General features: G+C 50.6%; 1 non-coding gene across 1 annotated transcript; it reads right to left on the reverse strand.

Annotated features, from left to right (window-relative positions):
• Nucleotides 1-8,072: 8,072 nt before the first annotated feature.
• Nucleotides 8,073-8,157, reverse strand: TRNAQ-CUG. The gene has a single exon. It is a non-coding gene; the product is annotated as a tRNA-Gln (tRNA).
• Between the last annotated feature and the right edge of the window lie 1,484 nt (nt 8,158-9,641).

Here is a 9,641-nt window from a genome sequence, read left to right on the forward strand (position 1 = left end):
CGAAGCGGTCCACCCCTGGAAGTCACTTCAGGAAAGACAGGCTCTTTCCTGAATCCAGTCTCATTCTAGAACCAACCTCCTAGGGGTCAGTAGCCTCGATGCAGAGTCTGGTGAACCAGACGTGGCTCCCTTGGTGACTCAGGAAGCCAACGGGCAGTGTTGTGTGCCTGTCAGAGTTTGTCTGAGCCTCACTCCATGAGGCCCAGGACTGCCAGATGATAGAGACTTGGATGGGCCTTGATCTGGGAATGCACAGAGTTGGGGAGCAAAGGGGGCTGGGGGAGGTTGGTGAGCAGAGGAACTGGCGGCAGGGTGCAGAGAGACAAGGGGTTGGAAATAACTGTAGTGCTCTTTCAACCTGGCCCTCCCATCTGAGCCCGAGCCTGGGTTATTTGAGAGGGCCTGGAAGGACCGTCACCCTAATTATCTCCTTCACTGACCCGTCTCACAGGCCTAAGCTCCCACTCTCAGAGCTTCCTTTTCTTTTTTTTTCTCCTTAATTTTTAAATGTTTATTTTTGAGAGGGAGACAGAGTGTGAGCAGGGGAGGGCCAGAGAGAGGGAGATGCAGAATCTGAAGCAGACTCCAGGCTCTGAGCCCTGAGCCCAACGTGGGACTCAAACTCATGAACCATGAGATCGTGACCTGAGTCAGAAGTCAGACAGCCAACCAACTGAGCCACTCAGGCGCTCCTCTCAGAGCTTCCTGCCTTTGAGTTAAACATTGCCATCTAACAACTTGTTCAAAATGCAAACTTATCTGGGTCCGTGGAGTCACCAAGACCTTAGTGTGATGGAGTTTGTAGTTGGCGAGGAGCAGGGGGAGGGCCCCGGTCTGGGAGAAAATGCAAGAAAGAACTTTGACAGTGGAGAATTAGGAAGAAGGAATTTTGGCAACCTACTGGCTTTGCTTATAGCTGAACCTCAGAGAGTCAGCCTCCATGGAGACATGGGCTTACCGGGGGCCTCAGATCTCCGGATTTCTTAAGAGAGCCTTGCTGTTCTAACAGATGACCCTGAAATTTCAGTGGCTTGGACCCCAGACAAATTTATTTCTTACTTATGGCTCAGTCTAATGCAGGGTGGGGCCTCGGCCCCACACAATCACTCAGGGTGCCAGTGTCCTTCCTTCGCGGGGCTCCTGTCCTCAGGCTGCTCAGGGCCCTCTCCATCAGCCAAAGGATGTGGCACGAGAGTGGATACTGCAGACGAGACATTTGTATGTGCTGGGCTAGGAAGTTCTCGTTGCTTCCACAGGCATTCCATTTGCCAAACTCGGTCACCAGGCCACACCTTATTATGGGGCTGGGGGAGGGGGGAGGGGGGGAAGGACTTCAGCTGTCTGCCTGGAGGAAGGGGCAAACACAGCAGTTTCTGCCCCACTGGAAACCTTCTCCTTCGTTTCAAAAATGGACCAGAGCCCAGTTTGGGCCACCAGGAAGTCTCCATTGAGGAGGTAGCATTGGCTCTGGGCCCGGAAGGACGGTAGGCTTCTCCCTGAGAAGGGGTGGGTGTTGTGTACAGAGGGACAGACGTGTTCTCTACGTATGGCCCCCATCCCTACCCCCCCCCCCCCACCTCCCAGGGCACAGGGAGAGCCGATCCTACCAGCTGACGCAGGGTGGAGCAGTGTCGTTGGGGAGGACCGGGAAGGGTAGCTTACCCCAAATGTCCCGGGCTGCCCAACCAGTACAAATGACCACAAACCTCATTTCTTCTCACAAGGACAAGAGGTGGTCATTTCGTGAGTCAGGAAGGTGCTTTTATAGCCGATAATTACATACTCATTGAGGAAAGGTAATAAAAATCATTCCTCTCTTCATTTACTTGGATGTGATTTTTCTGTCGGCATTATGTAATTGCTGGTCTTTTTTAGTAGCGATATTAAGGACAAATGGGCCGCCACATAAATTCAAATGTGAGAAGTGCCTCATTAGGGAGAGTGGGGAGGAGACGGGCCGTTTGCTTGGAGAAGACTCTGGCAGTGCTCAGGGCACAGTTGTCGGGTTGTTGGGAACGAATCGTTCGTTCACAGCTGGACTTCAGGGTTGGGCTCGCTCTTGGAAGCTTCTTTCCCACCCCTGGACACCAAGGGTCTCAGACACGGTGTCCCCTGTGCCTGCCTGCAACCTGAAATCCTGGGGCAGGACCCCCCAGGAGGGGACAAACTGAGTCTGTATTTTACACTTTTGTTGTGTCTTTCCCCCAGCTCTTCCCTCTCCTAGATGGCTGGGATGGAGACCGATACTCTTTTTTTCCCAGAGTATCAGTTAAAATGGCAGGGATCGTCTCAAAAGAGCAAGTCTGTGACCACTTTGAACTGTCCGTGTCCAAGTAGTCACCAGGAACATGGCATGAATTGCTGTGGCACTTGGGGACAGGAACACTGCGTACATCCACTCAGGTTCTTCCAGGGGGCTGCTGCTCACACAGGCTACCGTGTGTTCTAGCTGCATGGCTCCAGGCGGGTGGCCCTGCTACAGAATCCTGGGCACAACCAAGGAGGCAGCCAGGAAGCCCCGGCTGGTGCGGATAGGCTTTCTCTAATCCAGTGGTGCATCGGCGCTCCACACTTGGTCAGCTGCCAGCACGGAGGCCATGGCATGTCGGTGTCAGGACCTGGGAGCCACCCAATGAGCAAAGCCCTGCACCCGCTCCTCAGATAAGCTTCTCCACAATCAGAAGAGGCGCGTGGATGGGATAGTCTTCTCCTGAGACAAGGCGGAACCCCTCCCGAAGAATACAAATCTGGGGGTCCCATGGGGAGAAGGGTTTTTGGTGGGCCTAGAGGGCCAATATGGGAACTTCAGCCTCTGATGCCAAGAGCCCAGGCTTAGAGCTTGCAGGTGGAGCTTTGTTCCAAACTCCTAGGTTGGATAGACTTAAGCAAGCTGGTGAGAAGAGTTTATTATTTCACTTCAAATCATTTCACACGCATCGGGCCCTTTCCTTGTGCCAAGTACCGTGTCAGTGCACTGTATTATCTCATTAAATCCTCCCAGGGCCCCTCGAGGAAGGTCCTCCTATGGCTTCCATTTTAGAGGTGAGGAAACTGACATGTGATCCGGTCCGGCATCACCAGCCTGAGTGTGGGGAGACCTGCGATTTGAACCCAGTCTCTATGGTCCCAGAGGCTCATTTCAGCCATCGTGATCCTCTGTGTTCAAGGTTGACTGGACAACAGGAGAGTGAGGTTAAAGGAGGTGGGTGTGAAAAGGCTATAGGTTCATCTGTCCCGAACACCCTGATCCAGCCATCTTTCGATTCCTTGACATCCTTCCCTCCCTCCCTTCTTTCCTTTCCACGCTCGTCTCATGTTTCTTCATGCCATTCCCTTCCCTTCCAACCAGGCTAGTCCTTAACCCCCTGCCTCTGAGCAGGGGGCACTATTTCCCAGACCCCTGCTGTTTTCTGTCCATCAACATCAAATCTTCCCTTTCAGATTTGGTGCCAAGTTCACTGCATAGGCTCACTTCACTCACTCATCGATTCAGGACCTGCTGAGCACCTATTTTGCATCAGGGGCCATTGCAAGCCCTGAGATTCAAAACTGAATGAACTGTGGTCTTTCCCCTTAAAGAGTTCACTGGTCTCGTTGGGAAGACAGACCAATGAATAGAATAGGATAGACTAGGTGCCCCTAGAACAGGGCTTTCAAGCTCAGTGTGCCAGTGAGGCACTTGAGGATCTGGTTAGAATGGGGAGGGACCTGACCTTCTGCCTTTCCAACAAGCTCTGGGCAATGCTACTACTGAGAACCACCCTTTGTGTAGCAAGATCCAGAAGACTTCAGATGCTGCGACCGGAATGTAAGCCCGGTGCTGGGGGAGGGGACTCAAAGAGAGATGGGAGTCTGGGAAGGAGCTGAGGCCTGAGCTAAGTCCTGACCAAAGCTAAGGGGACAGACCAGAGCTCTGTCACCTCTCAGAAATGAAATGCATTTGAGATAGCACCAAGGGGTCAGATTGGTTCTAATCTAGCCTGGAAGAGATACTGTGTCCACTCAACCCTAGCTTGCTCTGAGCAAGTCGTTGGCTTCTGAGAAGTATGGAGGTTGGGCTAGGAGGTGAGCTAAGGTCCCTTCCAGCTCTGAATTTTTAGTAGTCTAATACTTCCATCACAAACAGCAGAATAATTCCATTTTGTGGAGCAGTCCCTGAGCTTGGCAGGCAGAGGGACCTTAGAAAGGAGACACTCAACTCCTTTGTTTTGCAAATAAGTAAACAGTTCCCGAAATGAGGGAGTTTTCTAAGATCACAGAGTGAGTTGGGCCCACACCCCAGACCCTAGAGGTCACAAGTGCCTGGCCCGGGGCTCCTTCCCTCAGGGCCCCTGCGTCCTCACAGTTTTAGGGGGCTCCATTTCCTCATATTTTATGTAAAAGCCTTCCCCACAGAGTTGTGCCCCAGGGGCCCTGCCTTCCCTGGTCCAGAGCTGCCTTTCAGAATGAGACAAGTAACTAAATAACTCGTCTGGGAGAAGTTAACGGAGCCCTTCTGTGAGGAGCTGGTGACAATCAAAATAAACTATTCCCAGCCTGCTGGGTTGGGCTCTCAGGAGAGAAATTACAGAGTCCTGGTAATGATCATCACGAAGACTTTGGCTGAAACACAGTCTCTTTTTTTAATCTCAAGTGATCCATGTGAGCAGAACGGCTTCCCTGGTGCTTTAAGTACAACAAAGAGAAAATGCAACCAGTCCGCCCTCCCAGTGCGTTCGCTGAAGGTGGGCCATTGGGTGCCAGGACCTGTGAGTTGTACACACACATGCACGTGCACCTACATGAGCAAGCACAATGGCTCATGCAAACTCACACGCGTATATCACGTGGACACCACCGCACATACCTGCACATACACCTCCGTACTTGGGGATGCTCAGGAACCCAGCAGAAGGCCCTGGGCACAGCGGGTGCTCAACAAGTGCCCACTGGGCACCGTGAAAAGCAAACCAGCACACCCTGTAAGCTGAAACCTTATCCTTTTAAAAAATAGGCCCTACCTCTCCCCCAGAGGATTAACTGGGCTCACCTCCTCTACTGTTTTAATGAATACAGGGGCACAGCTGGTGGATGGAAGGCTGAAGCTTACATTGCACAAAGGCAGGATTTCAAAAATGTCAACAAGCCTCGATGGCCACTGCGATCAGAATGCTTTGGCTAAATGAACAGATGCAACAAGAAATGCCAGTGAGTGCAGAGCACGTCAGGCGCTCATTTGCCGGGAAGCAAGCACCCTGCCTCTCCCACCTTTGGCTACTGTGCAGGCCGGCCCTGCTGTGACAGAGCGATGAGAAGGCCCTGCTCCTCCCCAGCTCACCCAGCTGGCAGTCCCACTGCCTGCTGGCTTCCTCCCCATCCATCAGCCAAGGCACCCGGAAGGTATCCCCTCTCCTGATGCAGCCCTACTATGTCCCTCTCTCCTGTATGTGAGTTCTGCAGATACTTACTGGACTGCTGCTGGGGGTGGGGGGGTGGGGAGGGCTGAGACCCCAGACAGCTGAGACTTGCGAGCTAAGACCTTTGCCCTTAAGAAGCCTCCAGTCAAGCTGGAAAGAGAGGCCTAAACCCCCAGAAACTCAAATTCATCTTGCGGGTTGAGGGCTGGCAGGATGCTGGAACAAGGGTTGTGTGGATGAACGTGGTGTTGACCAAGTGTTATGGGAGAGATGGAGGTCATATCTGCTGGAAAAGTAGGGAAGGTTTGGCTTTGGTGGTCCTTGAGCCAAGTCTTGGAAGGTGGGAGAAATGTCAAAAGAGAAACTTACTAGGGAGGAGAGAGGCAAAAGGTACGCACACAGAGGTTGGAAAGTGTCAGCCCAAAGAAAGTCAACTGACTGGAGTGTTAGGGGCCTGACTTGGGGATGGGGAGGGCAGGAAGTAACTCTGTTGAGGCCACAGGAGAGGGTGGGATGGATCACATAGAGCCTTGAACAGCATGTGGAGGAGTTTGAGCCTTATTCTGTGGGGCAGTTGGGAGCCAAGAAAGGCTGTTTCATCCAAACCAATCCCAACTAGTCTTTGGCCTACCATTGTCCCCAGGTAGCAAGGATAGCAGCCGAAGCAAGGAGGTGTATGTGGGGGGCAGGGACAGATGGAGTAGGGGTTTGCTCAAGGGACACCCACATCCTATTATGTTTCTACTAGATTGACACTATGGGGAGATGACCTTTGGCCCGTGTGGCCCCTGGGTTATATGTACTTCTTTTCCTCTGCTTCTATTGGAATCCACATGAAAATGATTGAAAAGTGCTGCCTGAAATCAATGTTATTTGTCAAACTCAAGAACAGACCTGAGAAAACCCACCAGTCAGTGGGCCCTCAGTTGAGAGATACTGGTCTCGCTACCCTGCCGTTGTCCTCTTGGCTCATAAAGACCACCAGAGAACTTCAGATGAGGACTGCAGGGTTTTGATCTGGTTCAAACTGTGCTATGCACAATTCACGAGCCAACACTAAGGGCCCTTATAAGGAAGTTAATGTATTTCCTGAAAAGACATTATTGAACATGACAGAGTGGAAGTTCTTTTTTTTTTTTTTTTTTTGTAGACCTAAGTCAGAAATTTCTCTCAGACCTTAGAACCAGAAAGAGTTGACCTCCTATACAACTGGTTTATCCTCACTGTATGCTTTTAGTCTTGTAACTGATTGTATTTCTCTTCTTGAATTCACTGCTAGGAAGCTCAGAGGCAAATTTCGGCCCACTCCTAACAAGGAATGTAGTGTCCTATTTTACTCTTCTTTCCTTTCCAATTTCCTCATGTAAGTTCTTAAAAAAAATTTTTTTTTTAACCTTTATTTATTTTTGAGAGATAGAGAGAGGGAGAGACAGAGTTTGAGCCGGGTCGGTGCAGAGAGAGGGAGACACAAAATCTGAAGCAGGCTCCAGGCTCTGAGCTGTCAGCACAGAGCCTTACGTGGGGCTCAAACTCAAGAAACGTTGAGATCACGACCTGAACCGAAGTTGGACGCTTAACCCACTAAGCCACCCAGGCACCCCTCCTCACTTAAGTTCTTAAAATCTTGTGCCAAATTTATTTTTGTAAGCCACCACAAATCATATGAAACATGGGGCACAAAAATTGAAAATATAGTCACGGACATTAAACTGGAAACATTTAAGAGAAGATCTGGTCCTGTTCCCTAAATGATAGAGAATATATTTACAGCTTTGAGGAGAATGAATGCCAGGGTGCCTCAGTAAACTGGTGGGAGAACTCTGCCCAGGCACGCCATCCCAGCCATTCCTCCTTCTGCTGGGGCACTGAACCACCACAGTCCAGAAGAGGATTGTTTCAACCCTTCCCATGCCATCTCACAAAACCATCTTTGAAATAATCAGCCCATCTTACTGCTCTGGCTTCCCCTAAGGGAGTCTCTTGGCATCCCCGGTCAGGGGAACACGCCCAGGCACTCTCCATCCAAGATCAAGGGGAAGTGTAATCTTCTGCACCACAGTGGGGCGGACTGTGGGCATTTCGCAACCAACTTGTTTTAAATAAGATCGTTCGGGTGTGAACTCTAGACCCCGAAGTGGGCTGGCTGGCTGTGCCGATTAATAATCAGAGCAGTAGATGCTCCAATTTCCTGTGCAGGGGAACGTGGAGAGCAGAGTCTTTTATAACAATCCTTGAGAGAGAGAGATGAGGGTGACAGCGTGTCCCCTGCCGAGTCCCAAGCAGGGATGGATCAGCCCCTCCGCCTCCTTTGTAGATTGTAAATTCCTGGGGAAGAGATCTCTAGTCTGAGAAGTCAGCAGTGTTCCCGGAGAGAAATGATTCCTCTCCTTTCTTCACAGCACTTTTAAAACAAATCAGACTGTATCTGACTAGATGGCCAGCTCGCTAACAGCTGATCTCCCATTGGAGTTCTCTGGGGCTCTCTGCCTCAGAGGTCTTCAGTCCCTGAGCTATAGAAGCTTTCACTAGGTTTTTTTTTTTTTTTTTTTTTTTTTTTTATGTTTATTTAGTTTTTAGAGAAAGAGAGAGAGACAGAGTGTGAACAGGGGAGAGGCAGAGAGAGAGAGGGAGACACAGAATCCGAAGCAGGCTCCAAGCTCTGAGCTGTCAGCACAGAGCCTGACGTGGGGCTCGAACCCACGAACCGTGAGATCATGACCTGAGCCAGAGTCAGGCGCTCAACCAACTGAGCCACCCAGGTGCCCCTGGACTTCACTAGTTTTGATGGCGGCTGGTGAGAGGCTGTCTTTGTCCTTTTGAGGCCTGAGGTGCCTCTCGGGCTAGGATGCCAGGCAGTGGGTGCTCATCCAAGAGGCTGGACAGGGGCCGGGCTTATGTCTGGGGTCCCGGCTCAGGCAGCCCTGCTCTCTTGGCTCTGACTGTATACTCAGAGCTGTACAGGAAAGGCCGGGTGGGCTATGGGCTGTGGGGACTCTGTGTGGCCCTGGAAAGCACTCCTCTGCTGCCTCCAGCTGTTTGCTGTGTGATCACATCCTTGGGAAGCCTTCCCTGAGCTCCTGACCAGTCTCATCATGATATCAACTACTCCTTCTTGGCTCTAATCATTGCAGTTTTAGGTGAATTTGTGTAATTCTTCATTTAATGTCTCTCTTCCAAGGAACCGTGTGCTCCATGAGGGCATGGTAAACTCACCATTGTGCCAAACCCCGTGTCTGACACATCGTTGATGCAATAAACATATTTCGGGGGCGCCTGGGTGGCTCAGTCAGTTGAGCGTCTGACTTCGGCTCAGGTCATGATCTCACAGTTCGTGGGTTCGAGCCCCGTGTCGGGCTCTGTGCTAACAGCTCAGAGCCTGGAGCTTGCTTCGGATTCTGTGTCTCCCTCTCTCTCAGCTCCTCTCCCACCTGTGTTCTCTCTCTAAATAAATAAATATTTAAAAAAACAATACACATATTTCGGTTGAATGAATAAATGATTGAATGAATGGATCTCTGAATTTGTCAAGTTCTTGATCTCTTGAGTTAGGCCTGGTGGCCCATGGGGCTGGCCTGGGGAGAGAAGTTCTCTCTGTTGTTAACTGTTGAACCGGCATTACCAATTCCCAGGCAGATGGGCTCAGGATGGGATGGCTGTGGTTATGGGAGGAGATGTGAGCCTCAGATCAGAAGGTAGCCTTGAGAGAGGCCTGGCACTGAGATCAGAGCCCAGGGTGCAGGGCACTGAGTAGGGATGTGTCTGTACAGCCAGACACGCTGGAGCTTTGGTCCAGGCTTCCATTTCGTAAACATGATGATGAGGCAAGTAGGTACAGCTTGAAGTTTGTATGTATCTTTTTAAATCTGTGGTTTTAGATTTTTAAATTAATGAAGGAAGAGAAGAAACCTGAGTGGCCAGTAAGCATCTGAAGACCTCTTTAGTAATCATAGAAATGCAAATTTAAACAACAAAGAGATACCGTTTCTATCCAACAGCTTGGCAAAAAGGAAAGGGCCCAACAATGCCAATGGTGTTGGTGAAGAGGTGGGGAGAACTTCACAGGACAGGAGGGAGGATGTAAATTGCATTGAGAGCTCTTTGGGGGCATATGGTTGATCCTAAAATGTGCACACCTGAGGACCCAGTGATCCATTTCTAGGTACAAGCTCTAGTCTGGAGCAGTGGTTCTCAAACTTTAGTTTGCATCCAAACTACCTGGAGGGTTTGCTAAAACAGATTGCTTGA

The sequence above is a fragment of the Leopardus geoffroyi genome, chromosome C2 (assembly GCF_018350155.1).
Source record: "Leopardus geoffroyi isolate Oge1 chromosome C2, O.geoffroyi_Oge1_pat1.0, whole genome shotgun sequence".
Taxonomy (NCBI): domain Eukaryota; kingdom Metazoa; phylum Chordata; class Mammalia; order Carnivora; family Felidae; genus Leopardus; species Leopardus geoffroyi.